Source organism: Myripristis murdjan, chromosome 21 (genome assembly GCF_902150065.1).
Source record: "Myripristis murdjan chromosome 21, fMyrMur1.1, whole genome shotgun sequence".
Lineage (NCBI taxonomy): Eukaryota > Metazoa > Chordata > Actinopteri > Holocentriformes > Holocentridae > Myripristis > Myripristis murdjan.
This window is the reverse complement of record NC_044000.1, coordinates 8,569,276-8,592,556: the sequence shown is the minus strand read 5'-3', so window position 1 is coordinate 8,592,556 and position 23,281 is coordinate 8,569,276. Positions and strand designations below refer to the sequence as shown.

At 46.0% G+C, this 23,281-nt stretch overlaps 1 protein-coding gene across 6 annotated transcripts in view; it reads left to right on the top strand.

The window, feature by feature from the left end:
- Nucleotides 1-23,281, top strand: part of col6a3 (collagen, type VI, alpha 3) — an 81,506-nt gene that overhangs the window by 37,997 nt on the left and 20,228 nt on the right. The gene's annotated exons all lie outside the window — the stretch shown is intronic.

Sequence of the window (23,281 nt, the reverse complement as noted above, 5' to 3'; positions counted from 1 at the left end):
ACGCTCTGTCTGTGTCTGAGTTCACTGACCTTCCCGACGTCCAAGAGCAGTTCTCCTCTGTAATGAGCAAAGTCGTAATGAGCCCCACCCACATGACACCAACAGGGCCTGGTAAGAAAATGATTGATTTTAACAGTCAAGGTTATTGGAAAAAGATAAGTGATTTCAGTTTTAGACTCCATATCATTATCACACACGGCGTGTCAGGTTTCACGTTGTAATTTTTAAATGAGGTGATTAGCTTCTATCGGGTCTTTGTACGAGTGAATACGATTGTAACATGCGCAATTAAAAGTGTCTCATTTTGATGTTCCCTAGCTGAGCGCCACCCCTCCAGAAGGGATGTTGTGTTCTTGCTGGATGGCTCTGATGGCACTAGATCTGGATTCCCGGCAATGCGTGACTTTGTTCAGAGAGTGGTGGAGACACTCAGTGTGGATGACAACAAAGATCGTGTGTCAGTGGTCCAGTACAGCAGAGATCCAGCTGTCCAATTCTATCTGAACACATACAAAACAAAGGGCGAGATCCTTGACACTGTCAGAGGTTTGAGGCACAAAGGCGGAAGACCCCTCAACACTGGAGCAGCTCTCCAGCACTTGAGGGATAACGTCTTCACCGCCTCTGCTGGAAGCAGGCGCCAGGAAGGAGTTCCACAGCTCCTGATTGTGCTAAGTGGTGGAAGGTCTTTTGACAGTGTCGATGCACCAGCTTCTGCCCTGAAAGATCTCGGTGTGATCACCTATACAATTGGATCCAGGGCCTCTGATAGTAGTGAACTGCAGAAGATAGCCCATGAACCCAGCCACGCTCTGTCTGTGTCTGAGTTCACTGACCTTCCTGACGTCCAAGAGCAGTTCTCCTCTGTAATGAGCAAAGTCGTAATGAGCCCCACCCACATGACACCAACAGGGCCTGGTAAGAAAATGATTGATTTTAACAGGTCAAGGTTATTGGAAAAAGATAATGTGATTTCAGTTTTAGACTCCATATCATTATCACACACGGCGTGTCAGGTTTCACGTTGTAATTTTTAAATGAGGTGATTAGCTTCTATCGGGTCTTTGTACGAGTGAATACGATTGTAACATGCGCAATTAAAAGTGTCTCATTTTGATGTTCCCTAGCTGAGCGCCACCCCTCCAGAAGGGATGTTGTGTTCTTGCTGGATGGCTCTGATGGCACTAGATCTGGATTCCCGGCAATGCGTGACTTTGTTCAGAGAGTGGTGGAGACACTCAGTGTGGATGACAACAAAGATCGTGTGTCAGTGGTCCAGTACAGCAGAGATCCAGCTGTCCAATTCTATCTGAACACATACAAAACAAAGGGCGAGATCCTTGACACTTGTCAGAGGTTTGAGGCACAAAGGCGGAAGACCCCTCAACACTGGAGCAGCTCTCCAGCACTTGAGGGATAACGTCTTCACCGCCTCTGCTGGAAGCAGGCGCCAGGAAGGAGTTCCACAGCTCCTGATTGTGCTAAGTGGTGGAAGGTCTTTTGACAGTGTCGATGCACCAGCTTCTGCCCTGAAAGATCTCGGTGTGATCACCTATACAATTGGATCCAGGGCCTCTGATAGTAGTGAACTGCAGAAGATAGCCCATGAACCCAGCCACGCTCTGTCTGTGTCTGAGTTCACTGACCTTCCCGACGTCCAAGAGCAGTTCTCCTCTGTAATGAGCAAAGTCCTAGTGAGCACCACCCACATGACACCAACAGGGCCTGGTAAGAAAATGATTGATTTTAAAGGTCAAGGTTATGGACAAATGATATGTGATTTCAGTTTTAGACTCCATATCATTATCCACACACATGGTGTGTCAGGTTTCAAGTTGTAATTTTTAAATGAGGTGATTAGCTTCTATCGGGTCTTTGTACGAGTGAATACGTTTGTAACATGCGCAATTAAAAGTGTCTCATTTTGATGTTCCCTAGCTGAGCGCCACCCCTCCAGAAGGGATGTTGTGTTCTTGCTGGATGGCTCTGATGGCACTAGATCTGGATTCCCGGCAATGCGTGACTTTGTTCAGAGAGTGGTGGAGACACTCAGTGTGGATGACAACAAAGATCGTGTGTCAGTGGTCCAGTACAGCAGAGATCCAGCTGTCCAATTCTATCTGAACACATACAAAACAAAGGGCGAGATCCTTGACACTGTCAGAGGTTTGAGGCACAAAGGCGGAAGACCCCTCAACACTGGAGCAGCTCTCCAGCACTTGAGGGATAACGTCTTCACCGCCTCTGCTGGAAGCAGGCGCCAGGAAGGAGTTCCACAGCTCCTGATTGTGCTAAGTGGTGGAAGGTCTTTTGACAGTGTCGATGCACCAGCTTCTGCCCTGAAAGATCTCGGTGTGATCACCTATACAATTGGATCCAGGGCCTCTGATAGTAGTGAACTGCAGAAGATAGCCCATGAACCCAGCCACGCTCTGTCTGTGTCTGAGTTCACTGACCTTCCCGACGTCCAAGAGCAGTTCTCCTCTGTAATGAGCAAAGTCGTAATGAGCCCCACCCACATGACACCAACAGGGCCTGGTAAGAAAATGATTGATTTTAACAGTCAAGGTTATTGGAAAAAGATAAGTGATTTCAGTTTTAGACTCCATATCATTATCACACACGGCGTGTCAGGTTTCACGTTGTAATTTTTAAATGAGGTGATTAGCTTCTATCGGGTCTTTGTACGAGTGAATACGATTGTAACATGCGCAATTAAAAGTGTCTCATTTTGATGTTCCCTAGCTGAGCGCCACCCCTCCAGAAGGGATGTTGTGTTCTTGCTGGATGGCTCTGATGGCACTAGATCTGGATTCCCGGCAATGCGTGACTTTGTTCAGAGAGTGGTGGAGACACTCAGTGTGGATGACAACAAAGATCGTGTGTCAGTGGTCCAGTACAGCAGAGATCCAGCTGTCCAATTCTATCTGAACACATACAAAACAAAGGGCGAGATCCTTGACATTGTCAGAGGTTTGAGGCACAAAGGCGGAAGACCCCTCAACACTGGAGCAGCTCTCCAGCACTTGAGGGATAACGTCTTCACCGCCTCTGCTGGAAGCAGGCGCCAGGAAGGAGTTCCACAGCTCCTGATTGTGCTAAGTGGTGGAAGGTCTTTTGACAGTGTCGATGCGCCAGCTTCTGCCCTGAAAGATCTCGGTGTGATCACCTATACAATTGGATCCAGGGCCTCTGATAGTAGTGAACTGCAGAAGATAGCCCATGAACCCAGCCACGCTCTGTCTGTGTCTGAGTTCACTGACCTTCCCGACGTCCAAGAGCAGTTCTCCTCTGTAATGAGCAAAGTCCTAGTGAGCACCGCCCACATGACACCAACAGGGCCTGGTAAGAAAATGATTGATTTTAAAGGTCAAGGTTATGGGCAAATGATTTGTGATTTCAGTTTTAGACTCCATATCATTATCACACACGGCGTGTCCGGTTTCAAGTTGTGATTTTTAAATGAGGTGATTAGCTTCTATCGGGTCTTTGTACGAGTGAATACGTTTGTAACATGCGCAATTAAAAGTGTCTCATTTTGATGTTCCCTAGCTGAGCGCCACCCCTCCAGAAGGGATGTTGTGTTCTTGCTGGATGGCTCTGATGGCACTAGATCTGGATTCCCGGCAATGCGTGACTTTGTTCAGAGAGTGGTGGAGACACTCAGTGTGGATGACAACAAAGATCGTGTGTCAGTGGTCCAGTACAGCAGAGATCCAGCTGTCCAATTCTATCTGAACACATACAAAACAAAGGGCGAGATCCTTGACACTGTCAGAGGTTTGAGGCACAAAGGCGGAAGACCCCTCAACACTGGAGCAGCTCTCCAGCACTTGAGGGATAACGTCTTCACCGCCTCTGCTGGAAGCAGGCGCCAGGAAGGAGTTCCACAGCTCCTGATTGTGCTAAGTGGTGGAAGGTCTTTTGACAGTGTCGATGCACCAGCTTCTGCCCTGAAAGATCTCGGTGTGATCACCTATACAATTGGATCCAGGGCCTCTGATAGTAGTGAACTGCAGAAGATAGCCCATGAACCCAGCCACGCTCTGTCTGTGTCTGAGTTCACTGACCTTCCCGACGTCCAAGAGCAGTTCTCCTCTGTAATGAGCAAAGTCCTAGTGAGCACCACCCACATGACACCAACAGGGCCTGGTAAGAAAATGATTGATTTTAAAGGTCAAGGTTATGGGCAAATGATTTGTGATTTCAGTTTTAGACTCCATATCATTATCACACACGGCGTGTCAGGTTTCAAGTTGTAATTTTTAAATGAGGTGATTAGCTTCTATCGGGTCTTTGTACGAGTGAATACGTTTGTAACATGCGCAATTAAAAGTGTCTCATTTTGATGTTCCCTAGCTGAGCGCCACCCCTCCAGAAGGGATGTTGTGTTCTTGCTGGATGGCTCTGATGGCACTAGATCTGGATTCCCGGCAATGCGTGACTTTGTTCAGAGAGTGGTGGAGACACTCAGTGTGGATGACAACAAAGATCGTGTGTCAGTGGTCCAGTACAGCAGAGATCCAGCTGTCCAATTCTATCTGAACACATACAAAACAAAGGGCGAGATCCTTGACACTGTCAGAGGTTTGAGGCACAAAGGCGGAAGACCCCTCAACACTGGAGCAGCTCTCCAGCACTTGAGGGATAACGTCTTCACCGCCTCTGCTGGAAGCAGGCGCCAGGAAGGAGTTCCACAGCTCCTGATTGTGCTAAGTGGTGGAAGGTCTTTTGACAGTGTCGATGCACCAGCTTCTGCCCTGAAAGATCTCGGTGTGATCACCTATACAATTGGATCCAGGGCCTCTGATAGTAGTGAACTGCAGAAGATAGCCCATGAACCCAGACACGCTCTGTCTGTGTCTGAGTTCACTGACCTTCCCGACGTCCAAGAGCAGTTCTCCTCTGTAATCAACAAAGTCCTAGTGAGCACCACCCACATGACACCAACAGGGCCTGGTAAGAAAATGATTGATTTTAAAGGTCAAGGTTATGGGCAAATGATATGTGATTTCAGTTTTAGACTCCATATCATTACCACACACATGGTGTGTCAGGTTTCAAGTTGTAATTTTTAAATGAGGTGATTAGCTTCTATCGGGTCTTTGTACGAGTGAATACATTTGTAACATGCGCAATTAAAAGTGTCTCATTTTGATGTTCCCTAGCTGAGCGCCACCCCTCCAGAAGGGATGTTGTGTTCTTGCTGGATGGCTCTGATGGCACTAGATCTGGATTCCCGGCAATGCGTGACTTTGTTCAGAGAGTGGTGGAGACACTCAGTGTGGATGACAACAAAGATCGTGTGTCAGTGGTCCAGTACAGCAGAGATCCAGCTGTCCAATTCTATCTGAACACATACAAAACAAAGGGCGAGATCCTTGACACTGTCAGAGGTTTGAGGCACAAAGGCGGAAGACCCCTCAACACTGGAGCAGCTCTCCAGCACTTGAGGGATAACGTCTTCACCGCCTCTGCTGGAAGCAGGCGCCAGGAAGGAGTTCCACAGCTCCTGATTGTGCTAAGTGGTGGAAGGTCTTTTGACAGTGTCGATGCACCAGCTTCTGCCCTGAAAGATCTCGGTGTGATCACCTATACAATTGGATCCAGGGCCTCTGATAGTAGTGAACTGCAGAAGATAGCCCATGAACCCAGCCACGCTCTGTCTGTGTCTGAGTTCACTGACCTTCCCGACGTCCAAGAGCAGTTCTCCTCTGTAATGAGCAAAGTCCTAGTGAGCACCACCCACATGACACCAACAGGGCCTGGTAAGAAAATGATTGATTTTAAAGGTCAAGGTTATGGGCAAATGATATGTGATTTCAGTTTTAGACTCCATATCATTATCACACACGGCGTGTCAGGTTTCACGTTGTAATTTTTAAATGAGGTGATTAGCTTCTATCGGGTCTTTGTACGAGTGAATACGATTGTAACATGCGCAATTAAAAGTGTCTCATTTTGATGTTCCCTAGCTGAGCGCCACCCCTCCAGAAGGGATGTTGTGTTCTTGCTGGATGGCTCTGATGGCACTAGATCTGGATTCCCGGCAATGCGTGACTTTGTTCAGAGAGTGGTGGAGACACTCAGTGTGGATGACAACAAAGATCGTGTGTCAGTGGTCCAGTACAGCAGAGATCCAGCTGTCCAATTCTATCTGAACACATACAAAACACAGGGCGAGATCCTTGACATTGTCAGAGGTTTGAGGCACAAAGGCGGAAGACCCCTCAACACTGGAGCAGCTCTCCAGCACTTGAGGGATAATGTCTTCACCGCCTCTGCTGGAAGCAGGCGCCAGGAAGGAGTTCCACAGCTCCTGATTGTGCTAAGTGGTGGAAGGTCTTTTGACAGTGTCGATGCACCAGCTTCTGCCCTGAAAGATCTCGGTGTGATCACCTATACAATTGGATCAAGGGCCTCTGATAGTAGTGAACTGCAGAAGATAGCCCATGAACCCAGCCACGCTCTGTCTGTGTCTGAGTTCACTGACCTTCCCGACGTCCAAGAGCAGTTCTCCTCTGTAATGAGCAAAGTCCTAGTGAGCACCACCCACATGACACCAACAGGGCCTGGTAAGAAAATGATTGATTTTAAAGGTCAAGGTTATGGGCAAATGATATGTGATTTCAGTTTTAGACTCCATATCATTATCACACACACGGCGTGTCCGGATTCAAGTTGTGATTTTTAAATGAGCTGATTAGCTTCTATCGAGTCTTTGTACGAGTGAATACGTTTGTAACATGCGCAATTAAAAGTGTCTCATTTTGATGTTCCCTAGCTGAGCGCCACCCCTCCAGAAGGGATGTTGTGTTCTTGCTGGATGGCTCTGATGGCACTAGATCTGGATTCCCGGCAATGCGTGACTTTGTTCAGAGAGTGGTGGAGACACTCAGTGTGGATGACAACAAAGATCGTGTGTCAGTGGTCCAGTACAGCAGAGATCCAGCTGTCCAATTCTATCTGAACACATACAAAACAAAGGGCGAGATCCTTGACACTGTCAGAGGTTTGAGGCACAAAGGCGGAAGACCCCTCAACACTGGAGCAGCTCTCCAGCACTTGAGGGATAACGTCTTCACCGCCTCTGCTGGAAGCAGGCGCCAGGAAGGAGTTCCACAGCTCCTGATTGTGCTAAGTGGTGGAAGGTCTTTTGACAGTGTCGATGCACCAGCTTCTGCCCTGAAAGATCTCGGTGTGATCACCTATACAATTGGATCCAGGGCCTCTGATAGTAGTGAACTGCAGAAGATAGCCCATGAACCCAGCCACGCTCTGTCTGTGTCTGAGTTCACTGACCTTCCCGACGTCCAAGAGCAGTTCTCCTCTGTAATGAGCAAAGTCCTAGTGAGCACCACCCACATGACACCAACAGGGCCTGGTAAGAAAATGATTGATTTTAAAGGTCAAGGTTATGGGCAAATGATATGTGATTTCAGTTTTAGACTCCATATCATTATCACACACACACGGCGTGTCAGGTTTCAAGTTGTAATTTTTAAATGAGGTGATTAGCTTCTATCGGGTCTTTGTACGAGTGAATACGTTTGTAACATGCGCAATTAAAAGTGTCTCATTTTGATGTTCCCTAGCTGAGCGCCACCCCTCCAGAAGGGATGTTGTGTTCTTGCTGGATGGCTCTGATGGCACTAGATCTGGATTCCCGGCAATGCGTGACTTTGTTCAGAGAGTGGTGGAGACACTCAGTGTGGATGACAACAAAGATCGTGTGTCAGTGGTCCAGTACAGCAGAGATCCAGCTGTCCAATTCTATCTGAACACATACAAAACAAAGGGCGAGATCCTTGACATTGTCAGAGGTTTGAGGCACAAAGGCGGAAGACCCCTCAACACTGGAGCAGCTCTCCAGCACTTGAGGGATAACGTCTTCACCGCCTCTGCTGGAAGCAGGCGCCAGGAAGGAGTTCCACAGCTCCTGATTTTGCTAAGTGGTGGAAGGTCTTTTGACAGTGTCGATGCACCAGCTTCTGCCCTGAAAGATCTCGGTGTGATCACCTATACAATTGGATCCAGGGCCTCTGATAGTAGTGAACTGCAGAAGATAGCCCATGAACCCAGCCACGCTCTGTCTGTGTCTGAGTTCACTGACCTTCCCGACGTCCAAGAGCAGTTCTCCTCTGTAATGAGCAAAGTCCTAGTGAGCACCACCCACATGACACCAACAGGGCCTGGTAAGAAAATGATTGATTTTAAAGGTCAAGGTTATGGGCAAATGATATGTGATTTCAGTTTTAGACTCCATATCATTATCACACACACACGGCGTGTCCGGATTCAAGTTGTGATTTTTAAATGAGCTGATTAGCTTCTATCGAGTCTTTGTACGAGTGAATACGTTTGTAACATGCGCAATTAAAAGTGTCTCATTTTGATGTTCCCTAGCTGAGCGCCACCCCTCCAGAAGGGATGTTGTGTTCTTGCTGGATGGCTCTGATGGCAGTAGATCTGGATTCCCGGCAATGCGTGACTTTGTTCAGAGAGTGGTGGAGACACTCAGTGTGGATGACAACAAAGATCGTGTGTCAGTGGTCCAGTACAGCAGAGATCCAGCTGTCCAATTCTATCTGAACACATACAAAACAAAGGGCGAGATCCTTGACATTGTCAGAGGTTTGAGGCACAAAGGCGGAAGACCCCTCAACACTGGAGCAGCTCTCCAGCACTTGAGGGATAACGTCTTCACCGCCTCTGCTGGAAGCAGGCGCCAGGAAGGAGTTCCACAGCTCCTGATTGTGCTAAGTGGTGGAAGGTCTTTTGACAGTGTCGATGCGCCAGCTTCTGCCCTGAAAGATCTCGGTGTGATCACCTATACAATTGGATCCAGGGCCTCTGATAGTAGTGAACTGCAGAAGATAGCCCATGAACCCAGCCACGCTCTGTCTGTGTCTGAGTTCACTGACCTTCCCGACGTCCAAGAGCAGTTCTCCTCTGTAATGAGAAAAGTCCTAGTGAGCACCACCCACATGACACCAACAGGGCCTGGTAAGAAAATGATTGATTTTAAAGGTCAAGGTTATGGACAAATGATATGTGATTTCAGTTTTAGACTCCATATCATTATCAAACACACATGGTGTGTCAGGTTTCAAGTTGTAATTTTTAAATGAGGTGATTAGCTTCTATCGGGTCTTTGTACGAGTGAATACGTTTGTAACATGCGCAATTAAAAGTGTCTCATTTTGATGTTCCCTAGCTGAGCGCCACCCCTCCAGAAGGGATGTTGTGTTCTTGCTGGATGGCTCTGATGGCACTAGATCTGGATTCCCGGCAATGCGTGACTTTGTTCAGAGAGTGGTGGAGACACTCAGTGTGGATGACAACAAAGATCGTGTGTCAGTGGTCCAGTACAGCAGAGATCCAGCTGTCCAATTCTATCTGAACACATACAAAACAAAGGGCGAGATCCTTGACATTGTCAGAGGTTTGAGGCACAAAGGCGGAAGACCCCTCAACACTGGAGCAGCTCTCCAGCACTTGAGGGATAACGTCTTCACCGCCTCTGCTGGAAGCAGGCGCCAGGAAGGAGTTCCACAGCTCCTGATTGTGCTAAGTGGTGGAAGGTCTTTTGACAGTGTCGATGCACCAGCTTCTGCCCTGAAAGATCTCGGTGTGATCACCTATACAATTGGATCAAGGGCCTCTGATAGTAGTGAACTGCAGAAGATAGCCCATGAACCCAGCCACGCTCTGTCTGTGTCTGAGTTCACTGACCTTCCCGACGTCCAAGAGCAGTTCTCCTCTGTAATGAGCAAAGTCCTAGTGAGCACCACCCACATGACACCAACAGGGCCTGGTAAGAAAATGATTGATTTTAAAGGTCAAGGTTATGGGTAAATGATTTGTGATTTCAGTTTTAGACTCCATATCATTATCACACACGGCGTGTCAGGGTTCAAGTTGTGATTTTTAAATGAGGTGATTAGCTTCTATCGGGTCTTTGTACGAGTGAATACGTTTGTAACATGCGCAATTAAAAGTGTCTCATTTTGATGTTCCCTAGCTGAGCGCCACCCCTCCAGAAGGGATGTTGTGTTCTTGCTGGATGGCTCTGATGGACACTAGATCTGGATTCCCGGCAATGCGTGACTTTGTTCAGAGAGTGGTGGAGACACTCAGTGTGGATGACAACAAAGATCGTGTGTCAGTGGTCCAGTACAGCAGAGATCCAGCTGTCCAATTCTATCTGAACACATACAAAACAAAGGGCGAGATCCTTGACACTGTCAGAGGTTTGAGGCACAAAGGCGGAAGACCCCTCAACACTGGAGCAGCTCTCCAGCACTTGAGGGATAATGTCTTCACCGCCTCTGCTGGAAGCAGGCGACTGGAAGGAGTTCCACAGCTCCTGATTGTGCTAAGTGGTGGAAGGTCTTTTGACAGTGTCGATGCGCCAGCTTCTGCCCTGAAAGATCTCGGTGTGATCACCTATACAATTGGATCCAGGGCCTCTGATAGTAGTGAACTGCAGAAGATAGCCCATGAACCCAGCCACGCTCTGTCTGTGTCTGAGTTCACTGACCTTCCCGACGTCCAAGAGCAGTTCTCCTCTGTAATGAGCAAAGTCCTAGTGAGCACCACCCACATGACACCAACAGGGCCTGGTAAGAAAATGATTGATTTTAAAGGTCAAGGTTATGTGCAAATGATTTGTGATTTCAGTTTTAGACTCCATATCATTATCACACATATGGCGTGTCAGGGTTCAAGTTGTGGTTTTTAAATGAGGTGATTAGCTTCTATTGGGTCTTTGTACGAGTGAATACGTTTGTAACATGCGCAATTAAAAGTGTCTCATTTTGATGTTCCCTAGCTGAGCGCCACCCCTCCAGAAGGGATGTTGTGTTCTTGCTGGATGGCTCTGATGGCACTAGATCTGGATTCCCGGCAATGCGTGACTTTGTTCAGAGAGTGGTGGAGACACTCAGTGTGGATGACAACAAAGATCGTGTGTCAGTGGTCCAGTACAGCAGAGATCCAGCTGTCCAATTCTATCTGAACACATACAAAACAAAGGGCGAGATCCTTGACATTGTCAGAGGTTTGAGGCACAAAGGCGGAAGACCCCTCAACACTGGAGCAGCTCTCCAGCACTTGAGGGATAACTGTCTTCACCGCCTCTGCTGGAAGCAGGCGCCAGGAAGGAGTTCCACAGCTCCTGATTGTGCTAAGTGGTGGAAGGTCTTTTGACAGTGTCGATGCACCAGCTTCTGCCCTGAAAGATCTCGGTGTGATCACCTATACAATTGGATCCAGGGCCTCTGATAGTAGTGAACTGCAGAAGATAGCCCATGAACCCAGCCACGCTCTGTCTGTGTCTGAGTTCACTGACCTTCCCGACGTCCAAGAGCAGTTCTCCTCTGTAATGAGCAAAGTCCTAGTGAGCACCACCCACATGACACCAACAGGGCCTGGTAAGAAAATGATTGATTTTAAAGGTCAAGGTTATGGACAAATGATATGTGATTTCAGTTTTAGACTCCATATCATTATCACACACACATGGTGTGTCAGGTTTCAAGTTGTAATTTTTAAATGAGGTGATTAGCTTCTATCGGGTCTTTGTACGAGTGAATACGTTTGTAACATGCGCAATTAAAAGTGTCTCATTTTGATGTTTCCTAGCTGAGCGCCACCCCTCCAGAAGGGATGTTGTGTTCTTGCTGGATGGCTCTGATGGCACTAGATCTGGATTCCCGGCAATGCGTGACTTTGTTCAGAGAGTGGTGGAGACACTCAGTGTGGATGACAACAAAGATCGTGTGTCAGTGGTCCAGTACAGCAGAGATCCAGCTGTCCAATTCTATCTGAACACATACAAAACAAAGGGCGAGATCCTTGACATTGTCAGAGGTTTGAGGCACAAAGGCGGAAGACCCCTCAACACTGGAGCAGCTCTCCAGCACTTGAGAGATAACGTCTTCACCGCCTCTGCTGGAAGCAGGCGCCAGGAAGGAGTTCCACAGCTCCTGATTGTGCTAAGTGGTGGAAGGTCTTTTGACAGTGTCGATGCACCAGCTTCTGCCCTGAAAGATCTCGGTGTGATCACCTATACAATTGGATCAAGGGCCTCTGATAGTAGTGAACTGCAGAAGATAGCCCATGAACCCAGCCACGCTCTGTCTGTGTCTGAGTTCACTGACCTTCCCGACGTCCAAGAGCAGTTCTCCTCTGTAATGAGCAAAGTCCTAGTGAGCACCACCCACATGACACCAACAGGGCCTGGTAAGAAAATGATTGATTTTAAAGGTCAAGGTTATGGGTAAATGATTTGTGATTTCAGTTTTAGACTCCATATCATTATCACACACGGCGTGTCAGGGTTCAAGTTGTGGTTTTTAAATGAGGTGATTAGCTTCTATTGGGTCTTTGTACGAGTGAATACGTTTGTAACATGCGCAATTAAAAGTGTCTCATTTTGATGTTCCCTAGCTGAGCGCCACCCCTCCAGAAGGGATGTTGTGTTCTTGCTGGATGGCTCTGATGACACTAGATCTGGATTCCCGGCAATGCGTGACTTTGTTCAGAGAGTGGTGGAGACACTCAGTGTGGATGACAACAAAGATCGTGTGTCAGTGGTCCAGTACAGCAGAGATCCAGCTGTCCAATTCTATCTGAACACATACAAAACAAAGGGCGAGATCCTTGACACTGTCAGAGGTTTGAGGCACAAAGGCGGAAGACCCCTCAACACTGGAGCAGCTCTCCAGCACTTGAGAGATAACGTCTTCACCGCCTCTGCTGGAAGCAGGCGCCAGGAAGGAGCTCCACAGCTCCTGATTGTGCTAAGTGGTGGAAGGTCTTTTGACAGTGTCGATGCACCAGCTTCTGCCCTGAAAGATCTCGGTGTGATCACCTATACAATTGGATCCAGGGCCTCTGATAGTAGTGAACTGCAGAAGATAGCCCATGAACCCAGCCACGCTCTGTCTGTGTCTGAGTTCACTGACCTTCCCGACGTCCAAGAGCAGTTCTCCTCTGTAATGAGCAAAGTCCTAGTGAGCACCACCCACATGACACCAACAGGGCCTGGTAAGAAAATGATTGATTTTAAAGGTCAAGGTTATGGGCAAATGATTTGTGATTTCAGTTTTAGACTCCATATCATTATCACACACGGCGTGTCCGGTTTCAAGTTGTGATTTTTAAATGAGGTGATTAGCTTCTATCGGGTCTTTGTACGAGTGAATACGTTTGTAACATGCGCAATTAAAAGTGTCTCATTTTGATGTTCCCTAGCTGAGCGCCACCCCTCCAGAAGGGATGTTGTGTTCTTGCTGGATGGCTCTGATGGCACTAGATCTGGATTCCCGGCAATGCGTGACTTTGTTCAGAGAGTGGTGGAGACACTCAGTGTGGATGACAACAAAGATCGTGTGTCAGTGGTCCAGTACAGCAGAGATCCAGCTGTCCAATTCTATCTGAACACATACAAAACAAAGGGCGAGATCCTTGACACTGTCAGAGGTTTGAGGCACAAAGGCGGAAGACCCCTCAACACTGGAGCAGCTCTCCAGCACTTGAGGGATAACGTCTTCACCGCCTCTGCTGGAAGCAGGCGCCAGGAAGGAGTTCCACAGCTCCTGATTTTGCTAAGTGGTGGAAGGTCTTTTGACAGTGTCGATGCACCAGCTTCTGCCCTGAAAGATCTCGGTGTGATCACCTATACAATTGGATCAAGGGCCTCTGATAGTAGTGAACTGCAGAAGATAGCCCATGAACCCAGCCACGCTCTGTCTGTGTCTGAGTTCACTGACCTTCCCGACGTCCAAGAGCAGTTCTCCTCTGTAATGAGCAAAGTCCTAGTGAGCACCACCCACATGACACCAACAGGGCCTGGTAAGAAAATAATTGATTTTAAAGGTCAAGGTTATGGGCAAATGATATGTGATTTCAGTTTTAGACTCCATATCATTATCACACACATGGCGTGTCAGGTTTCAAGTTGTAATTTTAAAATGAGGTGATTAGCTTCTATCGGGTCTTTGTACGAGTGAATACGATTGTAACATGCGCAATTAAAAGTGTCTCATTTTGATGTTCCCTAGCTGAGCGCCACCCCTCCAGAAGGGATGTTGTGTTCTTGCTGGATGGCTCTGATGACACTAGATCTGGATTCCCGGCAATGCGTGACTTTGTTCAGAGAGTGGTGGAGACACTCAGTGTGGATGACAACAAAGATCGTGTGTCAGTGGTCCAGTACAGCAGAGATCCAGCTGTCCAATTCTATCTGAACACATACAAAACAAAGGGCGAGATCCTTGACACTGTCAGAGGTTTGAGGCACAAAGGCGGAAGACCCCTCAACACTGGAGCAGCTCTCCAGCACTTGAGGGATAACGTCTTCACCGCCTCTGCTGGAAGCAGGCGCCAGGAAGGAGTTCCACAGCTCCTGATTGTGCTAAGTGGTGGAAGGTCTTTTGACAGTGTCGATGCGCCAGCTTCTGCCCTGAAAGATCTCGGTGTGATCACCTATACAATTGGATCCAGGGCCTCTGATAGTAGTGAACTGCAGAAGATAGCCCATGAACCCAGCCAAGCTCTGTCTGTGTCTGAGTTCACTGACCTTCCCGACGTCCAAGAGCAGTTCTCCTCTGTAATGAGCAAAGTCCTAGTGAGCACCACCCACATGACACCAACAGGGCCTGGTAAGAAAATGATTGATTTTAAAGGTCAAGGTTATGGACAAATGATATGTGATTTCAGTTTTAGACTCCATATCATTATCACACACACATGGTGTGTCAGGTTTCAAGTTGTAATTTTTAAATGAGGTGATTAGCTTCTATCGGGTCTTTGTACGAGTGAATACGTTTGTAACATGCGCAATTAAAAGTGTCACATTTTGATGTTCCCTAGCTGAGCGCCACCCCTCCAGAAGGGATGTTGTGTTCTTGCTGGATGGCTCTGATGGCACTAGATCTGGATTCCTGGCAATGCGTGACTTTGTTCAGAGAGTGGTGGAAACACTCAGTGTGGATGACAACAAAGATCGTGTGTCAGTGGTCCAGTACAGCAGAGATCCAGCTGTCCAATTCTATCTGAACACATACAAAACAAAGGGCGAGATCCTTGACACTGTCAGAGGTTTGAGGCACAAAGGCGGAAGACCCCTCAACACTGGAGCAGCTCTCCAGCACTTGAGGGATAACGTCTTCACCGCCTCTGCTGGAAGCAGGCGCCAGGAAGGAGTTCCACAGCTCCTGATTGTGCTAAGTGGTGGAAGGTCTTTTGACAATGTCGATGCACCAGCTTCTGCCCTGAAAGATCTCGGTGTGATCACCTATACAATTGGATCAAGGGCCTCTGATAGTAGTGAACTGCAGAAGATAGCCCATGAACCCAGCCACGCTCTGTCTGTGTCTGAGTTCACTGACCTTCCCGACGTCCAAGAGCAGTTCTCCTCTGTAATGAGCAAAGTCCTAGTGAGCACCACCCACATGACACCAACAGGGCCTGGTAAGAAAATAATTGATTTTAAAGGTCAAGGTTATGGGCAAATGATATGTGATTTCAGTTTTAGACTCCATATCATTATCACACACATGGCGTGTCAGGTTTCAAGTTGTGATTTTAAAATGAGGTGATTAGCTTCTATCGGGTCTTTGTACGAGTGAATACGTTTGTAACATGCGCAATTAAAAGTGTCTCATTTTGATGTTCCCTAGCTGAGCGCCACCCCTCCAGAAGGGATGTTGTGTTCTTGCTGGATGGCTCTGATGACACTAGATCTGGATTCCCGGCAATGCGTGACTTTGTTCAGAGAGTGGTGGAGACACTCAGTGTGGATGACAACAAAGATCGTGTGTCAGTGGTCCAGTACAGCAGAGATCCAGCTGTCCAATTCTATCTGAACACATACAAAACAAAGGGCGAGATCCTTGACATTGTCAAGCGTTTGAGGCACAAAGGCGGAAGACCCCTCAACACTGGAGCAGCTCTCCAGTACTTGAGGGATAATGTCTTCATCACCTCTGCTGGAAGCAGGCGCCCCGAAGGTGTTCCACAGCTCCTGATTGTGCTAAGTGGTGGACGGTCTTTTGACAGTGTCGATGCACCAGCTTCTGCCCTGAAGGACCTCGGTGTGATCACTTATGCAATTGGATCCAGGGCCTCTGATAGTAGTGAACTGCAGAAGATAGCCCATGAACCCAGCCATGCTCTGTCTGTGTCTGAGTTCACTGACCTTCCCGACGTCCAAGAGCAGTTCTCTTTTGTAATGAGCAAAGTCCTGGTGAGCCCCACCCACATGGCACCGACAGGGCCTGGTAAGAAAATGATCGATTTTAAAGGTCAGGCTTATTGGAAAAGCATATGTGACTTCAGTTTTAGACTCCATATCATTATCACACACATGGTGTGTCAGGTTTCAAGTTGTGATTTTAAATGAGGTGATTTGCTTCTGTCAGAGCTTTGTACGAGTGAATACGTTTGTAACGTGCCTAATTAAAAGTGTCTCATTTTGATGTTCCCTAGCTGAGCACCACCCTTCCAGAAGGGATGTTGTGTTCTTGCTGGATGGCTCTGATGACACTAGATCTGGATTCCCGGCAATGCGTGACTTTGTTCAGAGAGTGGTGGAGACACTCAGTGTGAATGACAACAAAGATCGTGTGTCAGTGGTCCAGTACAGCAGAGATCCAGCTGTCCAATTCTATCTGAACACATACACAACAAAGGGCGAGATCCTTGACATTGTCAAGCGTTTGAGGCACAAAGGCGGAAGACCCCTCAACACTGGAGCAGCTCTCCAGCACTTGAGGGATAACGTCTTCACCGCCTCTGCTGGAAGCAGGCGCCAGGAAGGAGTTCCACAGCTCCTGATTGTGCTAAGTGGTGGAAGGTCTTTTGACAGTGTCGATGCACCAGCCTCTGCCCTTAAAGATCTCGGTGTGATCACTTATGCAATTGGATCCCGGGCCTCTGATAGTAGACAACTACAGAAGATAGCCCATGAGCCCAGCCATGCTCTGTCTGTGTCTGAGTTCACTGATCTTCCTAACGTCCAAGAGCAGTTCTCCTCTGTAATCAACAAAGTCCTAGTGAGCACCACCCACATGGCACCAACAGAGCCTGGTAAGAAAATGATTGATTTTAAAGGTCAGGCTTTTTGGAAAAGCATAAGTGACTTCAGTTTTAGACTCCATATCATTATCACACACATGGCGTGTCAGGTTTCAAGTTGTGTTTTTCAAATGAGGTGATTAGCTTCTATCGGGTCTTTGTACGAGTGAATACGTTTGCAACATGCACAATTAAAAGTGTCTCATTTTGATGTTCCCTAGCTGAGCGCCACACCTCCAGAAGGGATGTTGTGTTCTTGCTGGATGGCTCTGATGGCACTAGATTTGGATTCCTGGCAATGCGTGACTTTGTTCAGAGAATGGTGGAGACACTCAGTGTGGATGACAACAAAGATCGTGTATCAGTGGTCCAGTACAGCAGAGATCCAGCTGTCCAATTCTATCTGAACACATACAAAACAAAGGGTGAAATCCTTGACACTGTCAGAGGTTTGAGGCACAAAGGCGGAAGACCCCTCAACACTGGAGCAGCTCTCCAGTACTTGAGAGATAACATCTTCACCGCCTCTGCCGGGAGCAGGCTCCAGGAAGGAGTTCCACAGCTCCTGATTGTGCTAAGTGGTGGAAGGTCTTTTGACAATGTCGATGCACCAGCTTCTGCCCTGAAAGATCTCGGTGTGATCACCTATACAATTGGATCCAGGACCTCTGATAGTAGTGAACTGCAGAAGATAGCCCATGAACCCAGACACGCTTTGTCTGTGTCTGAGTTCACTGACCTTCCCAACGTCCAAGAGCAGTTCTCCTCTGTAATGAGCACAGTCCTAGTGAGCACCACCTTCATGACACCAACAGGGCCTGGTAAGAAAATCATTGATTTTAAAGGTCAATGTTATGGGAAAAGGATATGTGATTTCAGTTTTAGACTCCATATCATTATCACACACATGGCGTGTCAGGTTTCAAGTTGTGATTTTTAAATGAGGTGATTAGCTTCTATCGGGTCTTTGTACGAGTGAATACGTTTGTAACATGCCCAATTAAAACTGTCTCATTTTGATGTTCCCTAGCTGAGCACCACCCCTCCAGAAGGGATGTTGTTTTTTTGCTGGATGGCTCTGATGGCACTAGATCTGGATTCCCGGCAATGCGTGACTTTGTTCAGAGAGTGGTGGAGACACTCAGTGTGGATGACAACAAAGATCGTGTGTCAGTGGTCCAGTACAGCAGAGATCCAGCTGTCCAATTCTATCTGAATACATACACAACAAAGGGCGAGATCCTTGACATTGTCAAGCGTTTGAGGCACAAAGGCGGAAGACCCCTCAATACTGGAGCAGCTCTCCAGTACTTGAGGGATAACGTCTTCACCCCCTCTGTCGGGAGCAGGCGCCCCGAAGGTGTTCCACAGCTCTTGATTGTGCTAAGTGGTGGAAGGTCTTTTGACAGTGTCGATGCACCAGCTTCTGCCCTGAGGGACCTCGGTGTGATCACTTATGCAATTGGAACCAGGGCCTCTGATAGTAGAGAACTGCAGAAGATAGCCCATGAACCCAGATATGCTCTGTCTGTGTCTGAGTTCACTAACCTTCCCGATGTCCAAGAGCAGTTCTCCTCTGTAATGAGCAAAGTCGTAGTGAGCACCACCCACATGACACCAACAGGGCCTGGTAAGAAAATGATTGATTTTAAAGGTCAAAGTTATTGGAAAATGATATGTGATTTCAGTTTTAGAGTCCATATCATTATCACACACATGGTGTGTCAGGTTTCAAGTTGTGATTTTTTAAATGAGGTGATTCGCTTCCATCTGGTCTTCTTCCGAGTGAATACATTTGTAACATGCCCAATTAAAACTGTCTCATTTTGATGTTCCCTAGCTGAGCGCCACCCCTCCAGAAGGGATGTTGTGTTCTTGCTGGATGGCTCTGATGGCACTAGATCTGGATTCCCGGCAATGCGTGACTTTGTTCAGAGAGTGGTGGAGACACTCAGTGTGGATGACAACAAAGATCGTGTGTCAGTGGTCCAGTACAGCAGAGATCCAGCTGTCCAATTCTATCTGAACACATACAAAACAAAGGGCGAGATCCTTGACATTGTCAGAGGTTTGAGGCACAAAGGCGGAAGACCCCTCAACACTGGAGCAGCTCTCCAGCACTTGAGGGATAACGTCTTCACCGCCTCTGCTGGAAGCAGGCGCCAGGAAGGAGTTCCACAGCTCCTGATTGTGCTAAGTGGTGGAAGGTCTTTTGACAGTGTCGATGCACCAGCTTCTGCCCTGAAACATCTTGGTGTAATCACTTATGCAATTGGATCTAGGGCCTCTGATAGTAGTGAACTGCAGAAGATAGCCCATGAATCCAGCAATGTTATATCAGTGTCTGAATTTACTGACCTGCCCGAGATTCAAGAGCAGTTCTTTGTAATGAGCAGAGTCTTAATGAACACCACCCACATGACACCAACAAGGCCTGGTAAGAAAATGATTGATTCTAAAGGTCAAAGTCATTTGAAAAGTATATCTGATTTCAGTTACACACTTCAAATCGTTAATAAAGACATGGCGTGTCAATTTTCAAGTTATGATTTTCAAATGAGGTGATTAGGTTCTATTTATTTTTTTTTTTGTGTGTGATGGAACATGTTTGTAACATGCGCAATCACAACTGTCTAATTTTGATGTTTCCTAGCTGAGCACGACCCTTCCAGAAGGGATGTTGTGTTCTTGCTGGATGGCTCTGATGGCACTAGATCTGGATTCCCGGCAATGCGTGACTTTGTTCAGAGAGTGGTGGAGACACTCAGTGTGGATGACAACAAAGATCGTGTGTCAGTGGTCCAGTACAGCAGAAATCCAGCTGTCCAATTCTATTTTAACACATATGCAACAAAGGGTGAGATCCTTGACACTGTCAGAGGTTTGAGGCACAAAGGTGGAAGACCCCTCAACACTGGAGCAGCTCTCCAGCACTTGAAAGATAACGTCTTCACTGCCTCTGCTGGAAGTAGGCGCCAGGAAGGAGTTCCACAGCTCCTGATTGTGCTAAGTGGTGGACGGTCTTCTGACAGCGTCACTTCACCAGCTTCTGCCCTGAAAGATCTCGGTGTGATCACCTATGCAATTGGATCCAGGTTCTCTGATAGGAGAGAACTTCAGAAGTTAATCCGTGAACCTAGTCATGTTCTTTCTGTGTCTGAGTTCACTGACCTGCCCAATGTCCAAGGACAGCTCTCCTCTCTAATGAGCACAGTTATTGTTACGTCCACACCAGTACCGTGTAAGTAAATTATTATTTTCTAAAATCTTTTTTTCAACAATTAATTAATTTTTTTTTTTTTATTTCATCATACATTTATGTATTTGTATAAATGTTTCCACTCATCAGCAATAAAAATCCAAGTTATTTTAGACAGATGCATTTCACTTTCCATCTTTGGTGCTTGTTGTGTAATGTTTTCGCCATCATCTTTACTATGCTTTCCTGTTTCACAGGTTTTCAGTTTTACTTACATACTGTTTTAGTAACAAATATTTCTCTTTTTGAATGCATGAATACATTTTGAGCCATTATGTAACTATCGTAATTAAAAAATGACTGGCCATTATTAAATTTTTTTGACAAAATATTTTACAAACTATCTGACTCTTTACAGCCAAATATGAACCATAAACGTAAGTTAAATACACTCCTTTTACAAAATTAACCTTTTAATTCCATGTAGTTTTGAACTCTGATTTTAAAATAATAAACTACTCACAAAAAGTTAGGGATATTTGGCTTTTGGGTGAAATTTATGGAAAATATAAAAAGTTCACGCTACAGTGATATTATATCATGAAAGTAGGGCATTTAAGTCGAAGCATACACTGGTGATTTTCTCATCTCAAACAATTTCTTGAAACAAAAGCCAACAACAGTGGTGGATATACCACAACAAAAAAATGTCAGTGTCAATAACTTGTCGTGTGCCCTTGAGCATCAATTACAGCTTGACAACGACGTCTCATGCTGTTCACAAGTCGACTTATTGTCTGCTGAGGCATGGCATCCCACTCTTCTTGAAGGGCGGCCCTCAGGACATTGAGGTTCTGGGGTACAGAGGTCCGAGCCTCTACACGGTGACTCAGCTGATCCCATAGGTTTTCTAAGGGATTCAGGTCTGAGAACGTGCAGGCCACTCCATTTGAGGTACCCCAGTCTCCAGCAGCCGTTCCCTAATGATACGACCTCGATGAGCTGGAGCATCAAACACCTGATGTGAATTTTGCCGTTAAACTCCTTGTTAGAGAACAGCAACTTGTGCAAAAAGTACTGAAACACTGAACAGTTCGACATGTGCATTCAAAAGTTTACAGAAGGTCACATTAAGTTCACCTGTAAAGGTTATAATGCATTTTAGGTTCATCCTGAAATTTCATCCGAAAGCTGAATATCCCTAACTTTTTGTGAGTAGTGTATATTGTTGAAGCACACCGCTTTCTTACCTGGTAGACCATGTATCATATATCAAAGCTTGGTGCTTATCGCAATGGCACAGGTTCGAATCCAGCCTGGACCCTTTGCTGCATGTGATTCCTTTTGTTTCCTTTCTCCCCTCTCTCTTCTCAGACAATTCAGAAATGCCAAAAAATAATATCTTTTTGTTCAGCTTTGCAGGAAATCGTACAATTACAGGGACGACTTATTCAGCATTTTGTAGCTGTATCAACGCTGCCTTTATTCACAGACCTTTTGATCACTTGTCAGTGATGAGTCTTCAACGCATATTCGTCTCTTGATTCTTGTATTCTTTGACAATCATGGAATCATCCTTTCACTTGGTGTCATTGTTCTGTCATCTAAGAACAATTATTTGATTCTAGTTGCTCTGTCTAAGCAACCCCTGGTCTATTCTGCTCTTTAACTGACTTGTCCACAGACTTATGTCAAAATTCCTTTTAGCTTTTTTTTTTCTGTAAAACAAGTTGCCATTACAGGGCACTGATCGTTGTTTTCTTGCAGGGTTTTTGCTAGAATGTCATGATTTTTACTAGGCCTTTCTACGTTCATACAGTATTTTGAGTTAAAATACTGGCTATATTTTCCTTGTGGTGAATAATGCTGGAATTTCCACTTACATCTTGATATGTTTTTGGGATAGATTCTTTTGCAATTTGTGATTATTTAATTATATAATGATGTTTTCCAGCTCATTTTTCTGCCAAAAGTGTTTTACTGCGCTTATAATATGCGCTCATAATACAAATATATTCCCTGTAAGAGCCACTGAATGCCTTGATTTTGCTAAACATATAGAAAGATTAGCACCATGTCAATACAGTGGAGACAAGAATGCACTTCGGTTCAATTAAAGGCATAGCTATCAGCATTATTTGAACCCTGTGGCACAAGGTAGGCAGGACACAAAATATAACAGCAATGCAGTACTTTTGCACAGTTTCTTCATAATCTTTGCCTTGTAGCCAGCATGATGAAGGATTTAAAGCAGGTGCTGATATTGTTCAGGCTATATATATATATTCATAACCAAGATTTCCTAGTGAGAGACTCTGGAGAACTCCCATAAATCTTTTTAGATGTAGCCTACTCTTTACTACAAAGCCTATTGCTGTGGCAGTTAAGTTGTTGCAGTGTAAACAGATTGCTTTTCACAATTTATTTGCAAGCTAAGTTTAATCATTACTATTTTTAAAGTTCATTTTTTATCGCATTCTGATACAGTCAAGAGATATTTTTACTTTTCTTCTTAACTATTTCTGATTTAAGGATCTAATGATGTCAGAAATTAGTTCCCATTTGGTTTGCTTAAAGCTGTGGTAAAGACAGTGTGTTGTTCTGTATAACTAGGATCCATTCCCCCCCAAAATTATCTGGTGCTGCACAATAAAGTCATTACTAAGAATGTGATTATAGATTGCACCAAGAAGTTAATCCTCCAATACTCATGTTTCCAAAATGTTAAATGTTTCCATTCTGTGTTCAAGCAGCAGATACATGTAGTGTTTTTGTATTGGGTGAAAAGTGTTGGTGGACTTATAAACTGTAAGCCATAGTACTTAAGCACACACACTACAAAAAGCTTCATCTTAACAAGTCAGTCTTAAAATCTTGTTTTTCCTAAAACAAAAAAGATGCCAGTAGGATGAGATAATCCCCTTTGTTTCCAATGTAATTTCAGATGTTTATGGAATTTTTTGCTTTTTCATTTATTTTTCCCTTTCTCACATTATA